At 39.0% G+C, this 13,526-nt stretch overlaps 1 long non-coding RNA gene across 5 annotated transcripts; it reads left to right on the top strand.

Moving 5' to 3' along the window:
• Positions 1 to 2,778: 2,778 nt before the first annotated feature.
• Positions 2,779 to 4,234, top strand: LOC138911393 (uncharacterized). 5 transcript variants are annotated; one of them, XR_011416976.1, is made up of 4 exons: positions 2,779 to 3,035; positions 3,098 to 3,203; positions 3,282 to 3,577; positions 3,641 to 3,948. It is a non-coding gene; the product is annotated as an uncharacterized lncRNA (long non-coding RNA). The 5 variants fall into 5 exon arrangements; XR_011416977.1 differs by having other exon boundaries at positions 3,659 to 3,944; XR_011416978.1 differs by having other exon boundaries at positions 3,308 to 4,234.
• Positions 4,235 to 13,526: the final 9,292 nt, after the last annotated feature.

The following is a 13,526-nucleotide window of genomic DNA, read 5'->3' as shown; positions in this document are numbered from 1 at the left end:
CATTAACATCTCAATACAAATTTTTTAGCCAAAATTCATGTCAAAATCTTACCCCAAGATTCATATATAGACATGGGTCTAAACTTCCCATTCCCATAACTCGGTCAAATCTCATCCGATTTTTATGATGTTTGTCTTTTTATCAATGGTTTTCCCTCAAGAATAATCCCTCATTAACATCTCAATACAAATTTTTTAGCCGAAATTCATGTCAAAATCTTACCCCAAGATTCATATATAGACATGGATCCAAACTTCCGAATCCCATAACTCGGTCAAATCTCATCCGATTTTTATGATGTTTGTCTTTTTATCAATGGTTTTCCCTCTAGAATAATCCCCCATTAACATCTCAATACAAATTTTTTAGCCGAAATTCATGTCAAAATCGTACCCCAAGATTCGTATATAGACATGGGTCTAAACTTCCCATTCCCATAAGTCGGTCAAATCTCATCCGATTTATACAATGTTTGTCTTTTTATCAATAGTTTTCCCTCTAGAATAATCCCTCATTAATATCTCAATACAAATTTTTTAGCCGAAATTCATGTCTAAATCTTACCCCAAGATTCGAATATAGACATCGGTCTAAGCTTCCCATTCCCATAACTCGGTCAAAACTCATCCGATTTGTACGATGTTTGTCTTTTTATCAATAGTTTTCCCGCTAGAATAATCCCTCATTAACATCTCAATACAAATTTTTTAGCCGAAATTCATGTCAAAATCTTACCCCAAGATTCATATATAGACATGGGTCTAAACTTCCCATTCCCATAACTCGGTCAAATCTCATCCGATTTTTATGATGTTTGTCTTTTTATCAATGGTTTTCCCTCAAGAATAATCCCTCATTAACATCTCAATACAAATTTTTTACCCGAAATTCATGTCAAAATCTTACCCCAAGATTCATATATAGACATGGATCCAAACTTCCGAATCCCATAACTCGGTCAAATCTCATCCGATTTTTACGATGTTTGTCTTTTTGTCAATAGTTTTCCCTCCAGAATAATCCCTCATTAACATCTCAATACAAATTGTTTAGCCGAAATTTATGTCTAAATCTTACCCCAAGATTCGAATATAGACATCGGTCTAAGCTTCCCATTCCCATAACTCGGTCAAAACTCATCCGATTTGTACGATGTTTGTCTTTTTATCAATAGTTTTCCCGCTAGAATAATCCCTCATTAACATCTCAATACAAATTTTTTAGCCGAAATTCATGTCAAAATCTTACCCCAAGATTCATATATAGACATGGGTCTAAACTTCCCATTCCCATAACTCGGTCAAATCTCATCCGATTTTTATGATGTTTGTCTTTTTATCAATGGTTTCCCTCAAGAATAATCCCTCATTAACATCTCAATACAAATTTTTTACCCGAAATTCATGTCAAAATCTTACCCCAAGATTCATATATAGACATGGATCCAAACTTCCGAATCCCATAACTCGGTCAAATCTCATCCGATTTTTACGATGTTTGTCTTTTTGTCAATAGTTTTCCCTCCAGAATAATCCCTCATTAACATCTCAATACAAATTGTTTAGCCGAAATTTATGTCTAAATCTTACCCCAAGATTCGAATATAGACATCGGTCTAAGCTTCCCATTCCCATAACTCGGTCAAATCTCATCCGATTTCGACGATGTTTGTCTTTTTATCAATGGTTTTCCCTCTAGAATAATCCCTCATTAACATCTCAAGACAAATTTTTTAGCCGAAATTCATGTCAAAATCTTACCCCAAGATTCATATATAGACATCGGTCTAAGCTTCCCATTCCCATAACTCGGTCAAATCTCATCCGATTTCGACGATGTTTGTCTTTTTATCAATGGTTTTCCCTCAAGAATAATCCCTCATTAACATCTCAATACAAATTTTTTAACCGAAATTCATGTCAAAATCTTACTCCAAGATTCATATATAGACATGGGTGTAAACTTCCCATTCCCATAACTCGGTCAAATCTCATCCGATTTTTATGATGTTTGTCTTTTTATCAATGGTTTTCCCTCTAGAACAATCCCTCATTGACATCTGAATACAAATTTTTTAACCGAAATTCATGTCAAAATCTTACTCCAAGATTCATATATAGACATGGGTGTAAACTTCCCATTCCCATAACTCGGTCAAATCTCATCCGATTTTTATGATGTTTGTCTTTTTATCAATGGTTTTCCCTCTAGAATAATCCCTCATTAACATCTAAATACAAATTTTTTTGCCGAAATTCATGTCAAAATCTTACCCCAAGATTCGAATATAGACATCGGTCTAAACTTCCCATTCCCATAACTCGGTCAAAACTCATCCGATTTTTGTGATGTTTGTCTTTTTATCAATGGTTTTCCCTCTAGAATAATCCCTCATTAACATCTCAATACAAATTTTTTAGCCGAAATTCATGTCAAAATCTTACCCCAAGATTCATATATAGACATGGGTCTAAACTGCCCATTCCCATAACTCGGTCAAATCTCATCCGATTTTTACGATGCTTGTCTTTTTATTTATGGTTTTCCATCTAGAATAATCTTTCATTAACATCTGAATACAAATTTTTTGCCGACATTCATGTCAAAATCTTACTCCATGATTTATGTATATATAGACACGGGTCTAAACTTCCCATTCCCATAACTCGGTCAAATCTCATCCGATTTTTACAATGCTTGTCTTTCTGGGCTTCCCTCTAGAATAACCGGGCATTCAAATCTGAATACATTTATCCGAAATTCATGTCAAAATCTTACCCCACGACACGTATGTATATAGATATGTGTCTAAGCTTCCCATTCTAAACTTATAAATTCCCATATTACTAATTGGTCACTTTTTATTTGCAATTATATTTAAAAATATGTCAAATTTGATATTGAAGAGAGGAGAAGAACGTAAAAGAACTTGGCAATAGCCCAGTAGATTATCAATTTGGCCATAAATTTGTAGACTATTTGAAATTGGTATGCAATTTTAAATGGTGAAAATATTCAAGGCAAAGCAGTGAAGGTATGTGCAACAAATTAGCATTTGCCAGCAATATGAAGGAGCCGCCCAGCATTTTCATACAGAGCAGAACTCCAAAGACCTCCGGCAGCTGTGCAAGGAAGATGGAGACTGGCTCCTTGGTCGGCCGTAAACAAAATGTTGCAGCATTTAGAGCTGAAAATAAAAATGGTAAAAACCAGAAAGGAGGCAGCCGCCGCCGCGCACAATGTACCCTCTACTCAGATATTGCATAAATAAATAATGTAGTTATTTTTGTCTCTGGCTCTTGCCAGCCACTTTTTAGCCGACTTAAATTTGTGACTGCAATAGTTTCGAATGCGAATGCGAACGCGAATGCCTGTGCGAGTGCGAATGCGAATGAGGATTCAATTCGTTGAGAGAGAAGCGTGCAGGCTGTTTTACGACTATTAAGAATTGCATATTTAAATCAAATAAAAGCAGCCAGTCCAAAATTAAATGCTAAAAAATTTAAGAACCGACTTTCGCCGACTGCAACATTTGGGAGTCGTTAATTTTTATCACCAACTTTGCTGGCGTTGCATGTAAGCTGCATTCCATGCCAGTTCCAGGTGTTGGCTCACATTTAAGGGCATTTCTTATTAAAGTTTGTTTTTCGGCCCAAGTCAAGCAAACAGACAGCGCAGACAGAACAGTCAGAAGGACAGCTCCAGCTAAGGAGACCGCAATGAGCGACAGGCAAAGAAAGTCATGAAATGCAAGTGGAAACACAACGAAACCGGGTTACTCTTACTACTAATATTAATATTATGTAATGTAATGTATGTAATATTGATTTTCAGCAGCCCGTAAAACGTTTATGAATATCAGAGTATTCTATTACTCCATAACCTCTTGCACCTTGTCACCTTTTAGACAACCTTTCGCCGTAAGCACAAGCAATGGAATAAATCTGTAGAGCTCCATATGGAAAGGGTATTCGGAGAAATGCAGAGACAGCGGCGCACTGGGACGCGCGTTGCATATCTAATTCGTTTGGCTGCACTGGCAGAAGTAATAAAGCGTAACTAGAAAGCAGAGAGTCAAAGCAAAATCCGTCAGCACAAGTAATAGGAAAAGGAATTGAAGCCATGGCCGAAAAGGCACACGGCCCTGGCGCTGCCTGCTTTTAGGCGCCTGACCAATGCACGCGGCATCCACCCCGTGTCGGCTGATTATTATGAATACGCAGTGCTGACCGCAGGAGCGAGTCGGGCAACTGCTCCAGAGGTCGTCGCACGCTCAATGCTCGTGTCGCATACGTAAGCAGCAGCAGCGGGAGCATCGGAGCATCGGAGCATCGGGGTATCCACTTGAAGGCTACACACGTTGCAGTTCTTTTGTTGTAAATTGGCAAATATGCAAATGAGTTGACGCGCTTGCAACGATCAACAGAGAGAGGGAGAGTGAGAGAGAGAGAGTGAATGAGATAGAGAGAGTAAGAGAGAGAAAGAGAGAACAAGGGGTGGACAAGGGCATCATCATCAGCTTGCATTCATTTGCGGTCCGTCTGGCTAGCCCCAGACGAGCTCTCAACTTTATTTTTCGGTCTAGATTTGCGGGCAATTTTAGTGGCGCGTGACTTGCACCCCAAAAAAAAAACTCTAACCCGAGAACTGAAAATCTAAATTTGAGACCCTAAAGTGCAGTTGCCCGTTGCTTTAAGTAATAACAACTGACAGGACACTTGTGTCAAAAGTTGTCCATAAGTTGGCTCGCTAATCGGCATTTCAAACACTTTCCTTAATCCTAATTGGAGCCGTAAGTCGGCTGAATGAGCTCAAACTTTTGGGGTTGCCAATTTTTTTTTTTAATTTACTGCAAACATTTCGATGGCATTTGAAAGCCAGAAAAATATGCTTAAATGTCATAGGAGCAAATTCGACTTACACTAGACTACAAAGCTGTGAGATATGCAAATATAATAATTCGGCTAAGTTTACAAAGAATTGTTAGTATAAAATATGAAGAATATTCGCATAAGTAGAATAATGAAAGAATTAAAGAATCAAATATATAAAAGAAAAGAAACCAACAATAATAAATTGATAATATAAGTTTCTGTATCATATTAAATTATTAAAAAAAAAAAAAAATATAACAATATCAAGAAAATAATACAGACAAAGTTGATATATTTATTTTTAATTAAATAATTCCTAAATTGCTAAGTTTTGTGTAAGCTAACGCTTGACAATATATTTAGGGCCAAAAAAAAAAATAAAATAAAAGGGGGAAAAGCAACAACATTAATGAAAAGCAAATGGCACAAAACAGCGCAAAAAAAGATGAAGCAAACGTTGTAAAAAAAATATATATAAAAATTAAAAAACTTTTAGCCTAAAAATGTCAGCGGCGTTTCCAGACAACAGCAGAAAGCGCAGGGCCAAAGGGGAAACAGTTCTGAGCAACTGCCGAGCAACCAATAAAGCAAAACAAATCCACTTAAATGTGCCAAGCGCCGACAGTCAGAGAGGAAGAAAGAGACAGAGCGAGCGACAGACTAGCGCAGAGTGTAAGAAAGAGAGAAACAGAGAGAGGGAGAGAGCGAAGGAGCCAAAAGGCCACAAGGGCTGGGGGAAAAAAGTGACAAAGTTAAATTCGAAACTCATAAATTGGCTTATCCACTTAACTGTTAACGGGTTTTTGCTAGCCAGGACGAAGTTTGTGCGCCAAAATAGAAAGCAAAAAAAAGAAAAAAAGTGGAATGGAAACGTTGGCTAATAATGGCGAAGGCCCAAAAACTGCTGCCACGCCAGCCACTCGCATCGATCAACGGCCTGCAGGACATGCACAAGGATGTTGCTCTAGCTGCGGCTGGACAGCTCAGAAAGCTGGCCAAGACATTGGTTCTGGCCTGCTTCATTTGGCAGCAAACTTTGCTGCTGCTGTTGCTGTTGCTGCGGCTGCTGCTGTTTGCTTGAACTTTTCGCATCATGGCCCCCCAACCAGTCGCTGTCCTTCAACTTTGCTGCAGCGTGTGCCTGTATCGCATATCCTGACGCTGTTTGAAACTATTTGATGACTTTCTTACGCTCGGTCGCCCTTTGAGTCATGTCGACAGCCACTGCACTCGCTTTAATGGCCCGCTTTCACTCTACTGCATTGCATCTACGGCACACGTGTCGTATGCGCAACTTTAATGCCTCGTGGCAACGGCCGGCCGACCGACGCATGCAACATTTGGACGGCGACAGCGACGTCGCCGCGGCTGCCATTTGCAACAAATTGCAGCTCATTAGTTAAAATATTACAAAAATAAAAACAAAATATAAAACACAAACGAATAGTGTAAGAAAGCGTTGAGACAAAAGCATAAAAGAGAAATTGAAGGCAGGGTAAAAAATTCATTTTTACATTGCAAATGCATTGCACAGTGGACTAAACTCGATGAAAACCTGATTTAACAAAATGAGCTTTTGATTAGATAAAAAATTGTTGAATATTCAATATTAAACCCCTTTACAGGTTTTATTCAATTTTAAAAAGATGTAAATAGATTGTTGTATAAAAACAATTTTAAATATAGTAAAATTTAAAACTTGTACAAATGTTTTTGCTTGATGTATAATAAAGAAAAAGTAATATTCGTTTATAAAAAAATATTTATTAAATAAATAAAGCATTCAAATAATTTGAATGTAATTCAAAATATACAAATTTAAAAATCCTTAATTCAACATTTTATGCATTTCTCTCTCTAATTTGCCCCACTGTGCTATGGCTAACGTCATTCTTTTCGAGCAGCTGCAACTTATGCGATTTACTTGCAAAAATTCCAACAAAAGAGTTGAAAGCTGGTCTGTAATAAAAATAAAAAACACCTGCTGCTGTTCGCAAGCAAATGCCAAATGCTTTAATGTATGACTACACACACACACACACACACACACAGAGAGATGCACACACACGCGCGCGCACATACTTCTGTGTAGTTATTGGGCTTGTTGGCGCGCTAAAATGACCACAAGAAGCGGCGTTTATGGCATAATTAATTAGAAATTGTAAGCGCTGAGAATGTGTAATTTGCATGTCCACAATTGAGTCGCATGCCCAGCACAGCTGCAGGCCACACACACACACACGCACACACAAATACGCCCACCCCGACCGGAACCCGTATAAGTTTATAGCATACTTATATGGGCGACATTTGCATGCCGACAGCTGTCGCTGCAGCTCGTTGAGGCACGCACTCAAATACTAAGCACACACACACATAACTACATATATATATATATATATCTACATATATTCAGAACAGCAGCGAGTCAATTAAATGGCAACTATATAATCTACTTCTTTTTGGGGTCGACAAAAACTGCCACTCGGCAAAATATTTGTTAATAGCGGAAATATAAGTATAAAAAAATGTTTTAAATGTTGGGCAGGCACGGCAGTTGCTTAGTCAGCAAAGATTATTTGGAATTTAATAAGGCTAAAGATAATTAAATATATGTGTGATCTTTTGTATTTATTTAAGACTTAAATTGAGAATATGATATTTAATATGAATATAATTGAGACAAATTTAAAATAGTTGTGTTTTGTTAATAGCTAGTTTTGTGAAGTTTTAATGTAATTTAAGGGTAAATATAAATACAATAAATAATAATAAGACAAAGGAAAATATTCTTTAAAAAATTTTTCGTTAAGTTAAGTTTCTACTTAATTCAAATGCCTTTCGCAATTGTTCGCCAATCTCGGCGTCTTGTTTGTTTTACAAATTTGACAAATTATACAACAACAACAACAGCAGCAACAGCAACAGGAAGTCAAAGGAAATGCAATTTTCCACTTGTGCGCATTTTCGTACAAGGATTTTCGTCGAATTTATTTTGACATTTTTAGCTGAGAATCTAAGACTATTAAATGTTTGCACTGATTTGGCAAAGATTGTCGCAGTTTGGAAATTGGGCAGCTGATGCTCTATGGATTATTATCAGTTATTGTATACACTGGAATTTTCAACTTGAAAACAGACTTAAAACATTTCCTCAGCACACAAGCAGCCTGCTAAACAGTCGCCAGCCACTTCAAGCACTTTTTCGAGTGTCATTAAAATCGCACGAAATTCGTGACAAATTTCGCGAGTCTCACACAGAAAAAACAAAAAAACAAAAACAAAAACAAAACAACAACAACAACAACAAAAGCACGTCGAGGACACTTTGCAGTCAAAATAAGAGAAACTTTTTGTTTGGGCGGGCAACAACAAGAAGCACAAGCCTAAGGGTTGCCGCTAACGATGCGCAGTTGTCAATTGCTGCGGGTCTGGGGTTGGGTCAGAGTTACGGGGTCGAGCAATGGTTCGCTGGAAGAGTGGAGGGAGGGGGGGGGGGGGTGGGGGGTAGGTCACTGGTCACGCAGCGCACCCTGAAACCCGTTAGCCAGAACTTATTGGAAGCTGTTAGTGGGCCAAGAGCCAGCAGAGCGTAAGTAAACTTTATTTGATGGGCGCGTGCCTCGGGCCGCATTTTGGTCTCTAATTTTTGAACTTAACACCTTGTTGCCACAGCTCATAATTTATTTAAACGGAAAAGCCCCGCAAATAGCATTTGTGTCTCGCATTTTCAATGCCTCTTTAAAAACCAAAGTCTTCAGCAATTGTCAATTCCTGCGGCGTAGCGCACAAAGCCGTCTGCCTGGAAAAAATAAAAGCTTGTTAATGTCTTTTTTTTATTTATATTTTTGTTTTGCTAACAGCTCCAATAATAAACTGCCCAAGACCTGCGTTTATCGGACTTGGGACATATTTTCAAAGTTTTCAATAATGCGCAAATTATTTCCATCTGAACAAAGATTTTAACGCCTTGTAGACATTTGGCTACTGCAGCTATGTGATAAAGAGAAGCTCGTAAAGGTTGGGTATGATGATATATATGATATGTTGCTCCGATCTGGCCGATGATAGCTTTACAGCTGGCTATATCAAGTCGGCTGTTAATGTTGATATAGAATATATATATTGTATGTGGTCGGAGATGTCTCCGGCTTTGCGTTACACATTTCATGACAAAATTATAATACTCTATACACAAAATGTTAACAGGAGATATGGATAATGAATTTAATATATAAGTATAAAAGCTTAGACAACTTATTAAAAAGGCACCTTCTGTGCTTTAAAGACAGGCTAAATCTTGGGTTTGATTCCTGCGTGTTACTCGTTTTTTTTTTTAGATTTATGCATCCGTCAAAAATCGAACTTCTTTATGTAGTCAGTTTTATTTTCCGTTCTTCAAACGATCGAATTTGAAATTGATTTTTGAAATCAAGTTACTTTTGTATATTTTTTGTATATTCCATTAGTGAAGTAATAGAAGCAGAGCCTCGTTGAGACGAAGTTTGTTAATAAGAAACATAAACTTAACTAAATACTATTGCATTGAAGTGTGCATATTAATTCATAAATAAATGTTTATCCAATTTAACTTTATTTAGTTCTTAACAATGTGGCACACATTGAACGTATAGCTTTAATTAATTTAAATTTGCGCAAACGTAAAATAGAGCCATCAGCTCTGCTAATCACGCACTCAAATTGTAATTTTGATAACAATTTTTCAAATTAACGAGCACCTTTGCCGGCTGCCACATAAATCGAGCTTGGACTTGGAATTTTCAGCTAATTTCGCGTGATCTCATTACGTGGCCAGACAGAAAGATGGAGCAGGGAGGCGGACGTTGGGCGGGGAATCGCGCGTAACCATAATTCGAGCAACCAACTATAAATAAGCCAAAAAGCCGCACAAAGTTACCAAAAAAGACAAATTATGCAATTAAATGTAGCGAAAATCTGCGCGTATGGCAAAACTGAGAATTATTTATGCCACAACAGGAAGCAAGCAAAAGCTCTGGCTGCCTAACAGAACACGGCGGACGGGGGCGTGGCAGAATTGTGGGGCAATAACTTGGCAATGCGCTAATGATGATGAAGTGTGCCAAGTAGCTAGGCTATTCCCACTGGCAATGTGCCTTTTCCACCTGACAGACAAAGTTTCAAGTTCTCAAAATACAAACCGAATTTATTAAAGTTTTTTGCAAAGAGATGTGCCACTCGAAGAGGGGTCGGGGGTGGGGGGGTTGGGTGTCTTGCATAGTATCAGCAACGTCTAGACTAGCTGCTTGCTTAATAATCATTTGCAGCAGCCAGCAAACAAACAAAACTCAAGTCGTCTCACGTCAGCGTCAAACGCGCCAACGCGGCGTATGCGCAATATTTGCTGTAATTTACACCAGCTCAAGCCAAAGGCAGTGGGCGTGGCGAATGGGTTGGAGCGGTTGGGGGGTGGCGAGTGCGGGCAGGGCAGCTGCTGCGTGCCATGCTGCGCATTTTAAAAATATATTCACATATAAATAAATACACCGACAACAAAGTTGATAAAAAACAACTTTTTTTTAGAAAAGTAAAAGTCGCCAAAATTGGCTAGGAAATACCCTGGACTCCCTGAAGGGTCCACTTAGGATAAAAAATATAGATACATATAACAATATTTATCGATTTTCAATGATGCAAAATCTTTTCTTAAGCCATCTCTAAGAAATGTATCGATATTTGAAAGAAAAATGCTTTTTCTACATAAAAGAGTTACAAATCGATTTTTATCGATAAGAAATAAAGATGCGAAAAATGCTTAGCTGATTGTGAGGCAACAGCCTGTACATTTCAAAGCTTCTCAGCTAAAAAGTCTATCGATAATTATCGATATTTGCAATTGAAGAAGATAGTCAACCCCTCTCCGGAATGCTCTCCAAATTTCTCAAGTAAATTAAGTTAAAAATATAAGTTAGAATTGTTTTAATGTTTCGAAATGTTTCTCTTAAATGTGGCGCACATTTGCACAGCATGACTATACCCTTTTATTAGCTATACGATGTTTACAGGGTATCAAAAAAGTGTCCGTCGCTGGGCATGGAGTCTAGGATTTGGCTTTGGCTCAACTTTGTCACATATTTTGCATAAGCCAAGGCAATTTTCATGTGGATTACATTTCATTTGAGAACGGGCCACCCCGCCCCGCCCACAGCCACAGCCCCTAATCAGAGCCGACTCCTTGCGGCCTGGCTTTAAAGCAGCTACAGACGCCATCTAGCGACGGGAGCGGAAGTTTTTGTGTGCGTGCCTCAAAAGGAAAACCGGAAAAGATGATTAATTCAAAGTTATTAGAAACCTGACTGAAATTTATAATGCCACAGCAGAAAGGTGACTCGACTCGACTCGGCTCGATTCGGCTTGGCTTGGCTTGGCTCGAGTCGACTCGTTGCACCCAGCTCTGCCCGAGGATGAGCTTGTTGCAGAGGCGCCTTCGAGCATGCAACACTCTCCAAGAAGAAGCAGCACAGGAAGCTGCGGAAAACAGAAGAGGAAGCAGGAAAATACCCGGTACATATTTAATTGTTTGTCTCGCGGCCATTGCGGCATTCATTATTAATATTCCGTATGCGCAATTTGCAATTTTGGCTTAGACAGACACCTCACACACACACACGCAGGGGGTGGGAAAGGGTACCAGAATGGGGGCAGCGGTAGAGTCGGTGGCTTGTCATGAATGCCAAGCACCGCAAAATGCGGTTGAGCTGCAAAATCATTAACTTGTTTTTGTTTTTGATTTCTGTCCCTGCAGCTGCACTGCTTCACTACAGAGAAACTGCTGGGAGACTACAAAATATGGATGGACTGTAAGATTAGAATAATAAAGTAATATAATAAGAAAATATGTATTAGAAAGTTGTACAAGAGACAGAAATAAATTGAGTGCTTAAATTAGAGGACATTAAACAGGAAGCAATTGTTTTTCAACTAAACTAGAGAACAGAAAACAAAAATAATGGTCTGCAGCAAAAACGCATTCTTTGATAACTTCGCCTTTTACGGTGCGATTACAACGAAATTTTCAGGAAATAAATATGGAACTCGAATACGTGTAAACGCCAAAGCCCAATGAAATATCCTTAAAACTTAATTTCGATTTGATCCTGAAGAGTCTACAAATCAAATCTTGCACTTAAAAGGTGAGAGTTATGCTCAAAAAAGCTCTTATCGAACTATCGAAGCTTTGAAGCTAACTTAATCTGCGCTTGGAGGAGCTACTCTTAACATTTAACCAAACACCCGGTAAATCTTGTCAAGCTCCGAAAATCGTCAGTCGTAAAGCCTTAATAGAGAATGCAAAGGGTATTTAGGCATTACAAATATTTAAAGAAATTGTGGCTCAGTGTGAAAGCAGACGCCTTTGTAGAAGAAAATCCCTGGCTCGGTTCCAGAAATGCGCATTTAAGCTCCAACATTTTTAAAATATTAAATTACTTTAATTTTTGTGTTCACATTCATAGCTGTCGCTTTTTTAATCGCTTTTTCAAAATTACTTAACAAGTTATTTGTGAATACGTTTAACTTTTGAAATCAGCCGTGCTCAATAGTTTTGCCAGCAGTGTTCTTATAGTGGGAACAATTGCACAAAAAGCAAACTCAACTCAATTTATTATGCCGTCGCTCAGAAACTGAACTCAGTTAACTTTGAGCGCTTTTGCCCAATGAAGCGCCTTGAGCGTAATGCTAATTTAAGAGTGTCGTCGGGCACAAAGAGCACGCAACAGGGAAAGAGCGTTTGCCGTGCGCTCTTGAGCGCAAAGCGGCAAACAACAATCAAACACATTGTGTTATCGTCGAGTAAACAAAACATATGGCAGCTGAGCTCTGTTCGCCAGCTACGCGACTGAGCAAACAAAACAACACAAATAGAGCAATGCCCATATTTGAGCAAAAGCTTAGTTGTGCAGAGGGAATATCGGTATTTTGTAAGGCTGCTTGAGAAATTGCATAAACAAATTTTAATAGTTGTTTAACAGTGTCACCCACTGTTAGACTGCTCTTTGAGGTTTCACTTTCACTGCTCTCTTAGGCTGTGCTCTTGAGCAGTTACAAAGAGCTGCCGTAGCGCTGCAGTTGCTGCACTTCCGCAGCGCACTTCCTGTTAGGTCCATAACACGCAATTGTCTCAACTGTTAGGTTAACAGTCGTCTGCTGTTAACAGCGCCTTGAGCTTTGTCGCTGACGTCTTCGTCTTCGTCTTCGTCTTCGTCTTCGTCTTCAGCTCTGCTACTTCAGCTTCTGCTTCTACAGAGTCTTCAGCCGTCGGCTGTTTGAATATGTCCTCCTTTGCGACACGAAGCTGCCAGCGAGCCGAGCAGAACAAGAACAAAGCTGCTTTGGCCGAACGATTATTCGAGTGCAACGACAGCGATGACGCTGACTGCAAACGGCGACGCTGGCGCTGACGCTGGCGTCGAGTGCAACTATTGGCGCTGACGCTGCTTTGGCATCGTTGTTCTTAACGTTACACACATAGAGAGAGTGAGAGTGTATGGAAGAGAGGTGGGAAGGGGGCTCCTGCCCAAAACATTTCGCAGTTGGCAGCTCGCATAAGAAGCGCATTTGATTGCAAATGCTGCTACTGCTTCTGCCTGCACCGCTGGCTTCAGTCTCCATTT

The sequence above is a fragment of the Drosophila virilis genome, chromosome 5, assembly GCF_030788295.1.
Source record: "Drosophila virilis strain 15010-1051.87 chromosome 5, Dvir_AGI_RSII-ME, whole genome shotgun sequence".
NCBI lineage: Eukaryota > Metazoa > Arthropoda > Insecta > Diptera > Drosophilidae > Drosophila > Drosophila virilis.
Note: the sequence above shows the minus strand (reverse complement) of the source record. Positions and strands in the feature narration are given on the sequence as shown.